At 40.0% G+C, this 19556-nt stretch overlaps 1 protein-coding gene across 5 annotated transcripts in view; it reads right to left on the reverse strand.

Annotated features, from left to right (window-relative positions):
- Positions 1 to 19556, reverse strand: part of PTPRD (protein tyrosine phosphatase receptor type D) — a 2140771-nt gene that overhangs the window by 738533 nt on the left and 1382682 nt on the right. For 4 of the 5 annotated variants that reach the window (XM_043546218.1, XM_043546214.1, XM_043546216.1 and 1 more), the window contains one exon: positions 16349 to 16371. The exons of the other annotated variant lie outside the window; for it this stretch is intronic. The gene's annotated coding sequence lies outside the window, so the exon portion shown is untranslated. The remainder of the gene's footprint in view (positions 1 to 16348; positions 16372 to 19556) is intronic. 5 annotated transcript variants of the gene reach the window in all.

Raw genomic sequence — 19556 nt, forward strand, 5'->3', positions numbered from 1 at the left:
TGGAAATCAGTGGGAATCTTTCCTTAGACTTCAGTAAGACCTGTTTTGGACCATAGTGAATATCTGATTTTATTAGTAGCACGTGTGTCTTGAATGAGTTAGCAGATTGGATAATAGGATTGGAAAGTTGTTAATATATTCCTTATGGAAAAAAATTACCCAGGCAAGAGTCAGTCTTGCTGAGACATATCCCATTGGGAGTTATAAATCAGTAGGACCAAAGAGTTAGATTTTTTTCTGACTTATTTTCACAAAAAAATGTATGGAGCTTTTATATTGGAAACAAAAACTTTCTTTAAAAAAAAAAAGCTAGTCATAAAAAATAGCGTTGGGTTAGTAATTAGGATGATGAGAACCATAGAGATGAATCTAAAACAAAATAAACAAATTGTTGGGTAACTGTGGCTTTAATCATCTCAATAAATCACTACATTTAGATAGATTTATAAGGATGAATAAAACATTATGGGAAAATGGGGCATGTTGACAGGGGGAGTGAAATTTGATCTTAATAGTCTAAAAAAAATTACAAAACCTTTTCAAACACTTAAAAGGGGTAAGAGGGTGATATTTAAAGGTGGAAAACAAACAGAATGGATAGTGATTGTGGGGGGTTAATACTCATATGATCACTCCTTATAGGAAGGCTAAAGAACTCTTGAGCTTCCATTAGTCATGCTTTATTAATCATTTTCTAAGTGGCAACAAATAAAAGCATGTCCCCAACACCACGTTGTAATAATTGGGCCAAGAAATTTACCCTAACTGAGCTCAACTGTGGGAAAGTGGATAGAAGTTCATGAAATATTTTAACTACGCAACAATAAATGGTGCAAAAGAGAGACAAAGATTGAATTGGTCTAAACAAAAAGGTCTTCTGATATAATTCAAGACCTGTGTTAGGATTATGCCTGGTAAACAAGAGAAACGTGGGACCAGAAATCAATGGACCAAAATTGGTAAGTCAGAAATCAGGCCTTATTGGTACACAAAATAATGAGAGAAGGGGCTATATCACCCATCACTCTCTTTTTGGGTGTCTCAAAAACAAGAGACTTTGGGGTGAAAATTCAGATGGATGAATGTGAATGCTGGCTGACTGAAAGATGAGAAAACAGGAACGAGTGAGTTTCCCCATCATGACTGCCACCCTCACCATCTCCTGGGACCTACCATACCAACTCTGGGCCTTTGCCATCCTAATCCTGATAAATGTCCTGGCCAGACCAGCAGGAGACAGGATCCCAGCTGGCACCTTCACCTCCTCCAGCTAGATCCCAAGCACCACCCGGGATGTGTGACTTTGTCACCCCACTGCCTTTGTGTCTCCCTTTCCTTCCCCACCTTATTTATTCTCTTACCTACAGGTCTCCTTTTGTCTAATAAGAGTCTGGCTTGCCAAGCCAAGACTACAACACTTATGCAACACTGCCATAATTCTGCTATCAGAAAGGCAGATAAAAACAATGCCCTAAACCAGTGGTTTTAAAACTGCAGGTCGTGACTCAGTACTGGGTCTCGGAATGTAAGGCTCTGGGTCGCTGCAGCTCTGGTCAGCACTACCAATCGAGCTGTTAAAAGTCCCGTCGGCGGTGCTGCCTGGCTAAGGCAGGCTAGATTTTACCTGTTCTGACACCGCTCTGAGCCCCAGAAGCGGTGAGCAGTAGGTCCGGCTCCTGCGAGGGGGAAGATGGGGCTCCACACACTACCCCCGCCCTGAGCACTACCTCTGCACTCCCATTGGTTGGGAACTGACCAATGGGAGGTGGGCGGGGGGGGGTTTGCCTGTGGGCGAGAGCCGCTTGCATGCCTCCACCAAGGAGCCAGATCTGCTGCTGGCCACTTCCAGGGCACCATGTGGTCCGCAGTGCCAGGACAGGCAGGAAGCCTGCCTTAGCACCCCCGCTGCGCTGCTGACTGGGAGCCGCCTGAGGTAACCCCACACCCCAATCTCCTGCCCCAGCCCTGAGTCCCACCCCAGAGCCTCCACCCCCTGCCCCAGCCCAGAGCCCCCTCCCCACCCTGAACCCCTCATTCCTGGCCGCACCCCGCAGCCCCGAGCCCCACACTCCAACCCTCTGCCCCAGCCCTGAGCCCCTCCCAAACCCCAAACCTCTCATCCCCAGCTCCGTTGGGTTGTGAGCATCAACAATTTTCTTCAACTGAGTCACCAGAAAAAGTTTGAAAACCACTTCCCTAAACAACTCAATGTTGGTACAACTTTGCCAGGTCTCTCAGTGCCTAACAACTTTGCCAGGTCTCTCAGTGGTGCCATGCCTATGTTTTTCCAGCAGTGAGATTGTGAATGAGAGTCAACACCTATGATTGAAAATGCAGTTCTGTCTTTACCCTGTGTGTGTGTGTGTGTGCCATTAAGGAAACAGGATCAGACTTCAACAACTGCTTCAGCCCCTTTCAACCAACTTATCTTTTCCCATAAAAGGACAGTTACTACACAAGAGACTGTAAAAGAAGGAGGGCTTTTATTCTAAAGACTACTTACAGCCAAGGGAATGGGAACAAGGTATGTTAAAATAAAAAAAAACCCACACACTTATTTAATTCTTTACATTTCAAGCAGTTTAACTGTTTTTCCTTCCTTTTTTGTATCGTTAGTAAAAAGATTAAAAAGATGGTTAATGGTGTGTTTGCCATGGTACTAAGCAGGCTGAGGTCTCTGTATACCAAACCCTGTTTAAAATTGGTTAATATTGGGCAGTGAGAGGGCCAAGGTGGGTGTAGATGTAGGATCAGGTACTCTGGTTCTCTATCCGTGTGTCTCCTCCATGAAGAGAGGAAGGGTGTGCAGGTCAGATTTCTACTGTGTCATTGCTCTGCATCCTGACAGGTGTATTCCTTTAGCTTTTCCCTGTGGAGGTTCTTAGTGCCTGGCTGAGTTACTTGTGCCAGGAGCTGTAGAAATGATTTTGGCCATAGCACTTTTATGAGTTGTACCTACAGTGGAGAACTTTATGGCTGAAACTATTTCCTTCATTAGCTATTTTACATGCACATTTAATCTCATTTGGAACTGGCTTGTGCTCTCTTTTGTACTGGTTGTGAGCTGATCTTTCTGCATAGCAGAGGAATGAGAACAATGGCCTGGATAGCATTCTCCCATTCAAGTCTTCCACAAATTAAATATTGGTACTGTGGCAAATTGCCCGTATGATTATGATGGGTCCCGCGCCTCCTCTTCTTGGGCGGGGAATAGGGGGGGTTCAAGGGGCAGTTTCCTGCCCCTGAACTAGGGTATCTACTGTCCCACTAGTAACCCAGAAAAGATAGTGGAGAGGGAGGGACCCGGGCCCACCCTCTACTCTGAGTCCCAGCCCAGGGGCCCTAGGGATAGCGGTAAACCACTTGAACTAGTGCTTCCTTCCCCTGGGGTACTTCCCTCTCCTGCTCATCAGCTTGTGGGGCTTCCTGCCCTCTCTCTCTGCACAAGCCATGTCTCTCTTTACCTAGGGTCTTGGTCTTCTAGCCAGCCACGGCACTTCTCCAAACTGCTCTCTGCTCTAACTCATTCCCCCAGCTGATTGAAGCAGGGGGGTTTTATCAGGTGACTAGCTTCAGGTGCTCTAATTGGCTTCAGGTGCTTTTAATTAATCTATAGAAACCTTTCTTCTCTCTACAGGGAATAAGGCTTCTCCTCATCCTGGGACTTACATATCTCTCCTATATCACTCTCCTGCTGCCTTCTGGCCATGCTGTATCACAGTATGTTGGCCATTTAACAGTAAAGCAAGTGAATTCTACAGGAGACCAAGATTCAGGATCCCTTCCACTATGGATTGTTACTCACAGCTTTACAACTCAAGATCTATCTATCTATCTATAGATATATAGGGGAGTGGGGGGAGAGAGGGAGGAAGAGAATCAGAATGAAGTTTTTTGGGAGTAGTCTCAGTTTAAAAAAAGATATATATAAAGAATTGTTTTACCTCAAACTTTTTTAGAAACACCACCAACTAATAAAACATTTTATACTACACAGAAAACTCTAGTAGTTTTCCTGCTTTTATTGGTTGCTCTCATATATATGACAAAGATCCCATGCCCCTTTATATACCTCAAGATAATTTCAACATTTTCTATAGTTGTTTTCAGAATGTACAGCAGTACATTTTGATGTACAGCAGTTTTATTTCTGGCTAAAATATTACTCAAACAAAGGTTACAAAATGCTGACAAAAGACCTCCTTCTCTCACACAGGCACTGAATAGCTGCTAAGCCATACCTGCTCTATCAGGAAAGAAATGCAAGTCAGTTCACTAGAGTAACAATGGTAAGTAAATAAAATGTATAAGGCCTTTGCTAAGTGCAAGGAGTCACTTAATGAAGTGAGCTGTAGCTCACGAAAGCTTATGCTCAAATAAATTGGTTAGTCTCTAAGGTGCCACAAGCACTCCTTTTCTTTTTGCGAATACAGACTAACGGCTGCTACTCTGAAACCTGTTAACAGCAATGAATATTTTAAAATTATTGGATTTCTGTAGCCACAGGAACACAAATTTTTGCTTTTATGTTTTCAAGACTAGAGTTGGACTTTACTTTGTTTTTAATTGTGTGAGTTTTAAATTAATCATAACTGATGCCAAATGTATTTTCAGTCATCCCAACGATACATCTACTGTGCATCACCTCTTGGTAGGTTACACCTGCTCTTAGAAGCTGATCTGAAGCCACCCCTAATTCATCACTTATTCATATGAGAGTCTATTACTCAACTACAGAGTCCATAGCACAGATTTCACATGTGATGTGGATGAACACAAGTGTCACCCAGAGATGAAGGCATAAAAGGAAAACTGTAGAGGAGCCAGAGCAAGAAGAAGAAAATACCTGAGAATTGTGTTGGCTGTGCAATCTCAATCCACATATTATGGTGAATGGATGGTTCCATATGCTTTCAAGATTTCACGGTAAGATGTTAAAACATTAGTCTGATGGATTTTATTGGTGGGAAATATTATGTAATATCTGAAATAGGCACATATTTTCTGGTCTGCATAATGCAATATAGAATATTTGACTGCAGTCTATAATTTCAAATACCACCACACGTAGTAAAGAGTGTTTAACAAGAAAGAAATGGAATTTATATTGTTCTCCCTTTTAAAAGTTACTGTTGATGTAAGAAAGCAGTATGTGCCTTTCTGAAATCTCTAAAAAAGCTTTAGAGGGCATCACAGAAGGTGGAATTTAAGCACCCAAAGTGACCATTTTGTGACCACAGTAGAGTTTATTTTTGGCTTAAATGCTTACAAAAGGCAGAAGTGACTCAGGTAGGCTTTTAGTGTACATTTAATATTGCATCTCACTTCTTCTGGGTTCAAATTTCCATTGATACAACTTAAAAAGTCAGCCTAGGATTCTGACATTATCACTGGAAAAGAGGTGACTGCTGAGAAGAAGTTGAGGAAAGGCAAAAAAGATCACAATAAAATAATTTGAAAAGAGATCTGTAAATGCTCAGGATTCCTACCTAAACAAAACACCCATAAAGTTTACGTTTCCTGACAGCTGCAAGAACTAGAATCTAAAATGGCAGTAGCCAATTCTATGCATATTGAACTATGTACTTTACTTCCGAGAGTAATTAAACATTGTATAGTGTCTTAGCTGTCAGGCAACAATACTGCTACATTTTCTGTAGCAGGTTATTACATCATCTGACACCCCAGGATTCAAACCATAATAGCTGGCTTGAAAGTGCAATATGTACTGCTGTTCTGGTTAGTTTTTCATTTAATTCATTGCAGGGATTGTGTTTTCTTTCCAGTGACCGCACTTGTCATCAGTCACTGTGGTTGTGGATCACAGATCCAAAATGATGTCATGCAGCAGGAAGAGAAATGATATATTGTGGTTTAATGATTTAATATCATAATAGGTTAGGCCACTCTGTGTTACATACGTAATAGACTCTACACTGGCTTTTCTTAGCCAAAATATCCTTTTTCTTTAGCATCATTAACTGGTTTGCCAACATGTGGTTTCAAAGTTGCTTTGATGTTTAGTCAAACCCAAATGTATTTAAAAGGTGCAAAACACACACAAGAGATTGGAATAGTTTACAGTGGTATAAGGGGATACAAAATGGAGTAAGGGGCATGAAACTAAACAAATAAAAATGTAGGACACAGTTCAAGAAAAAAACAAACTGATTGATGGTGAGACTTGTATGAAGATATCATAAGGGAAGCTCTGGAACTTGAGTAATTTAAAAACAGGTTGGACATAACCCTAGATATGTGACAGTCCTGCAGTGACAGGGAAATTGATTCAGACCTCAATTCTGCAAACGCTTACACACATACTTAACTTCAAACATTTGAGTAGTCCTGTTGACTTCAGGGGAACTGCCCATATGAGTAAGTTTGAGCCTGCAAGTAAGAATTTGCAGAATTGGTGTCTAGGGGACCTAACAGGCCTTTTCCATCTCTAATTTGTAAGGATGGAGTTTTCAAAAGTATCTAAAACCAACTCATTGAAATTCAATGGAAGTGGGGTGCCTAACTCCCATAGGTGTTTTTGGAAATTCCATCCTAAGATATTTTACTTGTTAATGTCCATTACAGTTCAGAAATTGAATACCAAGGAAAATATACACACTGGACCTTCCACTGCGAATCTCCTAAGGTCATCTCAAGAGAGCAGACTAATACTAGCTGCACAATTTTTCTGTGGTTCCTTCTTTGCAACCATTATATGCCTTTCTTACTTAAGCAACACTTCTTCACATCTTTTGGGCCAAAGAGATTGGACAGAAAAACTCATGGAGCTTCCCATCAAACCCAATCTAGCATTGCCCTTTGTCCACTAGGGTGGTTCCTATAGCCACAGGTCAGCCTGCCCCCCATCCTGCCTAAAACTTCAGGAGAGAACAACTGTGGGGTGTTTTTTGTTTGTTTGTTTGTTTGTTTTGCAATCCCTTTACCATCTGGCTTGAATGTCCTGATCATCAGTTTCCCAGACAGGATTACAGTCCTGCACATATGGAACTTTTGAAGTTCTCCACCAGTATTAATGGCTAGTAGCTACCTCCCCAAAGGAAAATATCCACTCTTTACGTCCAGCCAACAGGATTAAAGAAAATCTGCTTTCAACTGCTTGTGCAGATGTCCTGGAGCTGCAGTGCCCTACTTGAGTTAGATAGCTTGGAATGAACCTGTCTGCTCTGAACCACAGGCAATGGCCCACCTCAGAGAACCCCAACAATCCAAAATGGCTGCTTTGAGAAGTGAGTAAAAGGCATTAAATCCTGCCTGTTAGACCATTTAAGGCTCCTCTGTCAGGCATGACACAATCCGAAGGATCACTGACCTTGTATCTACTGGTGTGCTCTTGTCTCAAGAATTGCATCAGTTATCTTCTGGCCCCCTTTGTCCAGGGGTGCTGGAACAAATTTTATAGTGGGGGTGCTCAGAGCCACTGAACCAAATTGTAAACCCTGTATATGACGGAAACAACTTCAAGCCAGTGTGTGGGGCTTCACCTTCAGCACCCCTAGTTTCAAGATCTATACCTTTGTCTACTTCCTTGCTGTCCCTGTACCTCCCGTCCCCAGCATGGGGCATCTTGCTCAAGCACAGGGACAGTTTGTCTTATCCTGTCCTCCAGTGTCCTACTGTTACTGATGTTGCTGCTGGCATCATTGTATAAATCATTGTAGCACATTTCTTCTGCTGTTTCATCACTCATTTCACCAGCTTATTTGGTTTCTACATATGTATGAAATCCCACAACTCCTTGACATTTTATGTAAACTGATGGGATGACTCAGAGGCAACAAACACTACAGGAATCAGAAAGAGCAAATTTTTAATCAGCCAAAAATCAAAAGCCAAATGAACCAGAAGCAAAACAATCAAGGAAAAGATTTCCAAAACTGATTCGCCCAGCCCTCCACACCTGGCTATTATTTCTGCCCCTTCTGTATCTCCAGCAGCCAGTACTCAAGGCATTAAATCCAGCTGCATTGCCCCACCCGCACCAATCAAACACCGACTTCAAGAAAAGGGGAAAGTGCAACTGGATTAGCCTTGTATACCGTGGACCACAGTAGTGCCCCCACAGCCCGTCACATAGATGCAGAAATTGTCACCAAAAAATGTGATTTAAAAGATGTAGAAGGGGTTTGACTGGCAGTTGGCTTTTTAGATCATCGTCCATAAAGAAATTTTTAATGCATTCCCTTCAGTTACCAAACCCAAAATATGATGAATGGTGGGAAACAATAGCCATAAGCTTGGCCCAAAGGAGTCTATCAGTGAACACAATGCCACATTTACTGCAAGCAACACACTGCACACTTGAATCACGGTACTAATGCTCTGATTTTTTCCCCCCTCTTATTCCATTTATTCTTTAATAGCCATCGGTACTGAAACTGATGTTTGTAAAAGCGAGTGAGTTGATTAATAGGTATTTTATACATCTGGTATTTTCTCATAAAAGACTGGTAAACTTATTTCAATTATCATACCACCAACAAGGATGCAATCTGTTCACAATGGCTGTTTACGAATGGCTGCTTTGGGTAATGACTGTTGTCTTACCATGGGAAATGAAATATAATATTATTAAACAGAGATATGCAGAATGATGTGTCAACTTATCCATCTCCCTGATGTTTATAGGCTTCATTTTTTATAATGTTTATTTTATTTTATGAGACCAAACGTTAAAGTATTTCTTATTTGAAAGGATCTCATTTCTTTTATTTTTGTTTTAATGCCCTTGAATATTAACATCCACAAATTCACATGCAATCAGTGCAGGAAACCTGCAGTAGGTACTTTATTAATTCCATTTAGATAAACATGCTATAATGAAAGAGATATTGAAGTGAAACGTTTATCTTCGTAGTAGGAGGTAAGCTGCTCCTGGCCAGAAGGCTATACATTTTCTGCTTTAACATCCCACATGTGAAAATTTCATGAAAGGGGTGTTTTTTTAAATAAATTCATAACTAGTCTGATAATTTCTGTGTTTGTTAGGGTTGTGAGAGGTTTATATGTGTGGATGTGGGGGATGGAATAGGTATGGGGGAAGAGATGAACTTTCTAAGAATTTTATACAGCTTTGATAATTGCAAAGAACATTTGGGTCATATGTAAGAAAGATAAAGAAAATATAATGTTATATGAAATCTTATCAGTTTATTTTTAAAAAAATGCTAAATTTATTTTTTGGAAACAGAAATATGAACCATCCTCCTCCCCAATATATCACACCGTGCCACGCCATAATATTCCATTATGCAAAACAATTTTCAAGGCTAAAAATAGCAGGACACTGCAATATGCCGTTTGTGTGTTGCTTTATTCCGATTACCATATACTTAATTCAGTAAGAATATAAATTTGAGATGCTCTTCAAGTTCAAAATTGGTAAAAATGGATGGGGGGGGGGAAATCCCTTAAATATATGCTGTATTGCCCAAAATGATGCCTACACATTGAAAGTTTAAGGACTGAGACACATTTTGTAAGACTTAAAAATTTGAAGAGTAGTGAGCAGAGTAAATGCGCACAGAGAATCCAGCGAACATACTTTCTCAAACACAAAATGGATGATCCTGTTGGGGAAAAACACTCACTGCCTGGCAACAGAAACATCAATATTACTGAACAGCGGACACTAGTTTATGTTTACAAGCTATTATGAGAATAAAATCCTTTCATTCTTCCTCAAATCTCAGAGGATTAGTGGTGGGTTTTTTTTTGTTTTGGTGCTCATTTTTCCCAACCTAGTAAGCACATTCCAGACTAAGTAACTACATTTTGCCTACATTCTGTAATTTCTCCCTTTCTTGCACCCTAAAACTACAAGTAGCTTTGCACTGTACTGTGAAACAATAGCTTCATTTCACCCCAGACACAGTGGCATTTCCTCAGCCATTTAAGTAATTCCTGTTCATGGCCTGTATGTCACCTGGTTATATTTGTGAAATGCTTTTGGAGATCCTTCATGATTCCACTGAATATTTAATTTCTTGCTAGGTCTTAGGTTCTCACTAACAGCTTGATGCATAAGAAGTAGCAGAGGGTCAATATTTTTCAAAAGTCTCTGTTGACTTCGGGTAACTAAGATGAGATAACCCTAAGAGGGCCCTGTTTTGGAGACAGTGATCAACACTCAGCCTCTGAAATCAGGCATCTTAAAAGCGTATTAAGCACCCAAAATTACTGATACTTCTGAAAATGCTGGCTTTAATCCCACTTTTGCAAACTCCTCCTTGTAGTTTCATCCTTGAGGTTGCATGACGCTCCATTGACTTCACTGGCACTCCATGCAAGTGCAAGGGTTCAACCACAAGGAGTAACTTGCAAGGTCGGGGCCTAGAAATGTAAGTCAGCCATTCTCTAGGCAATGCTAAATCTTTATCACTTCTGTTTTTGAGAAGAGATGAATGTGAGTGTAATACTGAAATGGGGGTGGGAAGGTGAGGAACAACTTTTAAACTTTAAAACAGGCAAAGAATTGAATTCATTAAATCTATTGGATATAACAATTTAATGGAAGGGAAAAATACGAATTAAATTATTAAAATCTAGATTGCACATAGTAATTAAAAAGATGGTTGCTATGCAACGAAAAAAGATGTCTCTGAACACCGTGCAAAAATATATTTGTTAAGTATGCTTGTATTTTGCCTTGACCTTTTTCAGGCATACACCTACCCAGACTGTCTACAAATGTGTTTTGGAGAATAATATTAAATGTACTTGGTGAATAAAAATGAAAATCAGCTATTTGATTGGGGGTAATGATTTCATATGCCTGCTTTTTTTTTTTAAGTTATTTATATGGTGATGTCTTGTCAGTTGTAAAGGATTCATTTCCATCACAAATAAAGGGCCTGATCCTGCTGGCCCTCCGTGCATAAGGCTGTGAGTTAAATATGGTAAGCTGTAAAGGTCTTAAGCAACAGTAATTGGATTCTCTTAGATATTAGACATGAAGCTGTTTGTTCAATATACCTGGTGTCATTAGGCAGCTTTCACTTTTTCATGGACACCAACCCAGATAATGCCTTGCCTATATGCATGCTAGAATTTGCATGGCAGAGTTTCTTCTGCAATCATCTTACACTGGGTATGGCAGAGAGTGGGCTGTCAGGGAAGTGGTTACCATACCCAAATTCTCTGCTTCAACCTTGATGCTGAAGCATCAAGTTTAAAGCCATCTGAGGGCTGTTCTCAGTGGTTCTCAAACAGGGCTATGTGTATGCCTGGGGGTACATCAACTCATCTAGATATTTGCCTAGTTTTACAACAGGCTACATAAAATGCACTAGTGAAGTTAGTTCAAACTAAAATTTCATACAATGACTGGTTTATAGTGCTCTATAGACTATACACTGAAATATACGCACAATATTTATATTCTAATTTCTTTATTTTATGATTATATGGTAAAAAGGAGAAAGTAAGCAATTTCCAATAATACTGTGCTTTGACACTTTTGTATTCTTATGCAGGATTTTGTAAGCAAGTAGTTTTTAAGTGAGGTGAAACTTGGGGTACACAAGACAAATTAGACTCCTGAAAAGGGCACAGTAGTCTGGAAAAGTTGAGAACCGCTGTTCTTAGTGGTGCCAGCTGGCTACAGTCCTGTAAGGATCATATGTAGGTGGGCACTGCTGGAATGATTTTCACGAGAGCTGGTGAGGAATTTTCAGTCAGAACGATTACCCAGAATTTTCAGTTTTCTATTGGGATAAATTAAATGACAGCTCCCCAGATGCCAACATGCAAAGCTATTGTCAATTTCACTTTAAAAAATAAAATTGACAAGGGGCAGCAGCCAGCTAGAAAATTCAATTTTGGTTCTCCCAAAACCAATTTTTTTTTGGAAATCCCTTTAGGAGGAGTGGGGAGAAAAATCACCATTTTACCTGTGTCTCAATTCAGGATGATTTTTTTTTTTCTAAAAATGTGATTTTTATTTCTTTATTTTGGCTGGAAGAGATTTCTATTGTCCAGCCAGTTCTACTATACACTTCAACTTTCATTGTCCATGACATGACCCTCTCCTTCAGGGACTGCAGGAAAGGAAGCATAAGAGCCAACTCTGTGGTGCTCTGTGATCACTCAATGATCACCACAAACTCCACTGTCCCTATACATACTGGGGACTTCACCATGCTAGAGGCATGTCCATCAGGAACTTTGGTGAGGTTTCTACACCTGTGAATATGCACATGTGTGTAAGCTACACATGCCCAGGTAAAGCCTAGGTTTAAGCTCCACTGAAACCTACGTTTGTCCTCCATTAGATATACACTATTCACGGTGGACATTCTTATCCTTTTACACCTGTGTGTATACACGCAGAGATATGATGAAATGTTTGATTGGAAATTAGATGGATTTAAATTCCTATTTACAAAATAAAATGCAAAAATTGCAATTGATTAACTGGGTGGAATAAATTCATATTATTCATATATAATGGACTGCAAGGTCAGGGCACAGGCCGCGGCTTATCAATGTCCTTAATGCACCACGGGTTTTAAATGAACGTATTATCATTGACTGTTTTAAAAAGAGGTAGCAGCATGATGCAGAGGATGTTGGGTATGGAGAAATGAAAGAAGGAGACACTTTCCTGTAATTCACTAGAGACAGCACATTCTCCCCCTTAAGGGGAGGGGTAAAGGAGTTTTGGCCTTAAGAACATAACTCTACATTGCATAAATCTTCCTGCATTTGTGCATCTCTAGCTCCTTGCAACTGAATCTTTGTTCCACATTGTTTCCTTCATGGAAGCTTTGGTAAGTTGAGCAGTGTGGCCTCACTTTATGATTAAATTTATCTACTCAAATAACCTGTCCTACCATAACAGAAAACATGTGTGTTTTTTCCTTCCTGATTTTATCACCATTTGTTTCTTCACCCAGGGCCTTGGCCTAAATATCATTATAACTGTTGGTCACAATATCTGTGGCTCAGGATTTTCTCACATGGTGTGTCTGGAAGCGGCTGCAGAACTGGCGTATACAATTCAGGCATTCACATTTTCTCTGATGTATTTGTAAAGATTCTGGATGGATATTTGGGAATCACTGTGATGAGAATGTATTGATTATCCTACTTTTTAATTCATGGTATAAGTGGATACCAAATGGAAATTTTAATTAGTTAGAAAAAAATACTATAGGTTCTATATTTCTTTGGTAAATAGAAGGATCTATTAAAATAGAGGTAGGGAGTATTTTAGGGGTTCATTTCTCTCATCTAGAGGGACTCAGTCCTGTCAGCATCAATCAAAGTGGTAGTACACACTGGGTTTCTGCAAGAGAATGATTCATCTAGTAGACAAGGATATCCCCAGGCTGTGAGTAGATGGGGCTGTGTAAACTGCACATACTTTATGTTCCAATAAAAAGAAAGGTTGGGAGAACTGTGGGAAGAAAGAGGCCCAAAATATATTTAATACAAAAAAGTTCCCTGGGAAGTTATCTTTGCCCACCAGGGGCACTGAATTATGGATTCTCTATGTTCTCTGATAATTTGGTTATACCCTTCTTAACGTTTACGTCTAAATGGAGTCTTTTCAGTGGATTAGGTCTATCTTAAACATTAATCTTATTATAGGAGGTAATTTAAATTGCATTTTGACAGAAGAGATTCACACCCATACAAACACATCCTAAAGGCCTCTTAATGCTACCAATAGCCAAATGTTAATATATAACCAATTCTCTACTATTTTATTAGATGATGTATTGATATGATAATGTTTATTGCATTCAGCTACACGACACAGCATGACCACCAGGGATCCTAGTTTTCTATCATAAAAATCCCAAAGTTCTCCAATAAAAAAAATACCATAAAACTCAATGGTTTTCCACAATTAAAATGAAATGCTGAACTTTAGTTTCCCTAGCTACAATATACATAGGTATCAGTTGAACACAATGTTTTATTGATATATAACCATTTTAAAGCAAGTTTGAAGCCTACCAATACCATGAATCATTATAATAAAATAAAATTGTTAGAACTGCAATTTTTATTTCTTACCTATACAAATAATTCGGTCTATATTTTCCAATTTTTTGAACGCACATAAAATAGAGCTAAAATTGCTTTTATAGTAACATTACTCACTTTCTAAGTTAGCCGTGGTTGTTAAAATAGAGATGCAGCATCTCAGCCAGATTGGCGCTGATCACAGAAAAGAACCCCACATTTGTTCAAAGTCTTTCATTGTCAGCGCCGGGCAGCTTCAGCTGAAGTCTGAGCCCCGCCGCGCAGGGCTGTCCAGGGGAACGCCACTGCTCAAAGCTCAGGCTGTCAACCCTGGTTCGGTTAATAAGGATAGCCAGATAATGGAGGCCGGGATGAATGGGGTTCTCCTATATACATTTTTATTTTTGCACAAAATGTAAAAACTGAAGATACTGTGTAAAAATGCAAATACTGTGTTTTTCCGCATTTTTTCGTGGCAAACATATTTCCACGATCCCTCATGATCACCAAAAACCTGAGGGTGAAGGTTACACATGGAAGGATACACTGCAAAGCTACCCCCTTCTGCACTCCATTTCATACTAACAATTGGGCTTCTTGCCACTGAATATGGTAGAACAAGTTGCTGTAAGTTTCCAGTGTGGAAGATGAGGTACAAAAATACCACTCTAACTCACAAAATGTTAATATTACTTCATAGGTCCTGATAATTCAGTTATACCACTAATCTTCTGTAGTGAGTAATACAGTAGATAATCCAGATTCAGAAATAATTACCATGAATCAGAATATTAATTGTACTGCTGTGAGGCCCCTTATTTCCTTATACATAAACTGCCTCTCTAAGCTTCACTTATGGTCTTTCGTTTATATAGTCTCACTTTATTTTTCTTACTGAAGACAAAGAGTTGGGTCCAAAGCCCAGTGAAGTCAAAGAGACTCCTATTGACTTCAATGGGCTTTGGATTAGGCCCAAGTTTACTATAAAAGGCAAATAAATATATTGCCATATTATAATGTTGCACAATTAAAGGCATACTTAAAATCCTATTGTTTATCCTTTAAGGAAGTTTTGTTCAATTAAACTGTTGATAGCGTGAGTCTGAAAGAAATTAATTCTTGCCATCATGGAAGGAGGGGCTAAGTCAGCTATACATATTGATAATTGGGCAGCCTTATTCATAGAGAACTACACACTAGATACACATTGATCTGAATGACAGCTGGTCACATATTGAATTACTTTGAGTACCTCAGATTTTCCTGTTCTGTACACTTACACAGTGTAAAGACAGTAATAGGAAAGAACTGCTACTGTAAGCTCTGTAGGGCAGAAAACATCTGTTATGTGTCTGAACAGCACCTAGCACAGTGGGGCTCTGAGACAGGATCACAGCCGCTAGACACTACAACAATACTACCACCACCACTAATAATAAGGTTATACTTTCTGCTGGCACAGTCAATCTTTTATGGGCTTTAGAATTCACAAAGACACCTGCAGCTGCAACTAAATGCAGAACACAAGGTTAAGTAAATTGTACATTCCTCACTTCTTCTGGTAGAACTGAGTCAATTGTACAAATATAAAATGGGCATAATATTATTTCCCTACCTCACAGAGGTGTTGTGAGGATTGCCAAAATCAAATTTGTAAAACTCTTTGAGATACTTGAATGATAGGCAAAATAGCACATAATATTACTAGTGCTATTATTAGACCCAGCATGATACCATAAATTAGATTAATACTTTGTATTTATAAGAGCACCTTCCATTCAAAGATCTTGAAGCAATTTAAAAGTATTAAATTTATTAATCCACATAACACATTTGTGAGGTAGGGAAAGTGTTATTATCTGCAGTGAACAAGACAAAAAGAAGCTAAGGGTCACATTTTTTAAAGTGGCGTAACAATTTTGTTCCTCTCTGTTTCCTGGTGCTATATTTTATATACCTTTGGCTTGATTTTCACAGGCACTAAGGGATGCAGAGCCCTTTGGCTTTACTTGAAGTTGTAAGCGTTCAGTACGACTGGAAAATCAGGATCACAGTGTCTGAAGGTGGGCTATCAAAACAGAGCGACCCAAAACTTTTGAAACCACTTTTGAAATCCTTTCCAATATCACACACTGAGTCAGTGGCAGAGATACAAGGGAGGCCTGCTAATCCTTAGACAGCACTCTTGCAGAATTCATAAATAGATAAAAAATCAAAATTCCTGTCCAGTTTCAAAGAAAACAATTCTCATTTTCATCAGTAACTTAACAACAAATACCATATCCCTGGAAAGACTGTGATGCTATTTTGTTTTCTTCTACTTAGTGTTAATCTAGTAATGAAATTGGTGTTTTACCTCAACCTTGTGAACTGGAGCTCCTGTTGAGAGAGAGAGAGAGAGATTTTCAGCAAAAGGGGCATAAAGTGGAAATTTGGATGTATTCATTGGTAGTTCCTGGAAAGAAAACTGCTTGGATATTGCACAAAACCAACTAAGAAATATTTCACCCTGTAATAACTGAAAAATGTGAAGAAAGCATTTGAATTAATTCTGAAGTTAAGTTACAAGATTGTTTTGGCACGCAGTATCTAACACTAAAAGTTGTGTGGAACAGCTTATGAAGAGGGGAGAGCATTTCTGTTTTGGTACTAAGTATCAGAGGGGTAGCCATGTTCGTCTGTATCCACAAAAACAATGAAGAGACTGGTGGCACCTTAAAGACTAACAGATTTATTTGAGCATAAGCTTTCATGACTGAAAAACCCACTTCTTCAGAGAGTTTTTTTTACACATGAAAGCTTATGCCCAAATAAATCGGTTAGTCTTTAAGGTGCCACCGGACTCTTCATTGTTTTTCTGTTTTGGTGACTCTCCAATACGTAAAGTCAAGTATCTTTATTTTACCAGGGAGACGGAGTGCAGGGGCAGGACAGAAGTGGGGAGGATCTGTGACCTAGCTTGCAAATGATGACTTAAATACAAGATTTATCCAAATGCTAACTCAAGTTAATTACTCCTTTGGGGAAAGGTTGGCTGCCTGGAATTTTATCCCTAGAGTTGAAGCAGTACAAATCATAAATTAAAGTTTTTTAATATTTAAATACGTAGCTTTCTTTTTCAGCAGCCATCCTGCTCTCAACTTCAGAGATGCTTTGAATTCCATAATTTTTGCTGCTCTTTTTGACCAGAGCAGCTATCTGAAAATTCAGAGACTTGTAGGTTGTTCCAATTGGGAGGAGAAACAGAGTAAGGTACTTTTGGATGCAATTTTCTTTACTTACAAAGATTTTACATAAAGTTCTGTTTCCCTGAACATAGTAGGAATCAAACAGCAAAAGACAGTTTATTTGCTCACTGTGCCAAAAGCTGCCTTTCCATCCAGCCTTCTCTCAGGGCCACAGCACTATCACTTCTGTTACTATCTGCTTGGCTTTCTGGATGCCTCCCATTCCCTACTCCTGGGGGAATTCTGCACTACTGCATGCATGCATACTTAATGAGCCATCCATATTTTTTAATTTTTTTCACAGAAAAAGCTTCTGCCAAAATGTTGCTGCAGTTCCACCTTTTGTCCACTGGAGGGCACTGTGGCAATAGAACACAGCAGCAGCTCCCAACCAACTAGGAAGAGAAAGAGCCTGACTTCTGCAGAGCCTGTCAGGCCAGGTCAGGAGACAGGGGCTATGGAGAGACAGACAGTGTGGGATGCTGGGGGCGTGGGTCAGACAGGGGCTCATAAGGGGTAGTGGAGGAAGGACAGACTGTGCAGGGACTGAATGGGAGTGGAGGCACAGGGACACGGGGGGACTGGAGGCACAGGGCCACATGGTGATAGGGGAGGGGGTTCAGAGCTACAAAGGAATAGAGGGTGGCTAAGTGGGGGTCACAGAGACACATGGGGACAGGGGAAGGAGGTGCAGGGCTATATGGGGATGGTGAGAGTAGGTGTCTGAGTGGGGGTGGAGGGACACGTGGACAGGTGGTGCAAGGACACATAGGGCTGGAGACATACTTGGGGAAAGGGGCAGATGTGCCTGACTGAATGGGAGAGGCTAGGGGTCAGCCAGGGTCTGTATGGGGGAAGCTCCCTAACAATCCTCCCTGCCCCCAAAATAACCTGTTCCATACTTTTCCCATGCATACCCAACCACCCTCCAAGTTCACACCCAGGCTCCTTCCCAGTAATTTACTTCCCTCTCCCTCAGCTCCTCTGTTACGCCTGATTCCCCCAAACCTTTGTAATGCTTCTGAGGGGTGTGGGAAATATGGTTTTGTACTGTAGTTTAAATGAATTATTACCCAGATCTCTGTATTAATATGCCTAGTAAAGAATCTTTTTGTCAAAAAACATTTCCTGAATCTTTTTTGTTATCTGTATTGTTACAGACATACTTGCTGACAAGTATTTTGAAATAAATGACCAAAAATAATTGAAACTGGTATGATTATATTGTGTTATTTTGACAAGTAAAATATGCAGAATTTTGCAGCATTTTAAAATATTTTATGCAGAATTTTAATTTATTTTCACAGAATTCCCGCAGGTGTAGCTTCCCCAACACAGACACTCCCATCAATCCAAACCCTAGACTCTCCATTTGAAACCTCATGGGCCATATGATTCAGTTCCTACTCAAGCTTTTACATGTTCTTTTGCTTTGGGTGCTACTACTTTGCTTCAGCCTTTTCTTTACAATGTCTTCTTTACATTTATCCTGAATGAAAGGTTATGGTTATGCTTGATGCAAGGTTTAAGTGATCCCATAACACTGTTCTGTATTTGTACGAGCATCCGCTAGGTACTAGACACTTTACAAAAGCTTCAAAATGGTCCTTGTTCTGAGAAGCTCGCAATCTATGACAAACGAGTAGAAGTCAGAGAAAGGGGAATAACAACAGTCCATTTATATACAAGTGAACTTGATTCACTGCAGGCAGCATGGCAGAAGTGGGACAAATGTAGACAGTGTGGGGGCCTTTTGGATGAGCTCAGGAAAAGGGGGTCATGCCACACATACGGACTAGATATGCCAATAAGATCCTGTCCACTTTGCTTTTATTGCAGTCACGTGCTAATTCTCCTTTCCTTGCAATTTTCTGGGCAGAGGGAGGACGCAAAGCTGGGAGCAAGGGTAGTGGCTCTCATTGTAAGATAGTCTGACCAGTTTTAGGACAGCAAGATGAGGCTCACAGCAGGAAGGAGTTCTAACCCAGCTCTTCTTCCCTGTGTCCACAGACACCACCCTCTTGCACAGCACCAGTGCCCAATGGTACTTTCAAAACCTTGTAAATTAGCTAGTCCATAAGATTATGTCCCCCTGGGATGTGGGCAGTTTCCTAGTGCTCGAACACGGTTAATTTTCCTACATATAAAATGTGAATTTCTACAGGATGAAACCTCAACATGTGGAACATTTAATTTGGCACATTTTAAGAGAGATTTGGGAGTGTAGTGAAAGTGAATTGCCTAATGTGTGTTTGCAGCTGTTAGTAAGTAGCTAGCTAAAATCCCTAAGCAGGCAAACAATATGGCATCCGGGTTACAATTATTTTTGTTTTGTAA

This window comes from Chelonia mydas, chromosome 5 (assembly GCF_015237465.2).
Source record: "Chelonia mydas isolate rCheMyd1 chromosome 5, rCheMyd1.pri.v2, whole genome shotgun sequence".
Taxonomy (NCBI): domain Eukaryota; kingdom Metazoa; phylum Chordata; order Testudines; family Cheloniidae; genus Chelonia; species Chelonia mydas.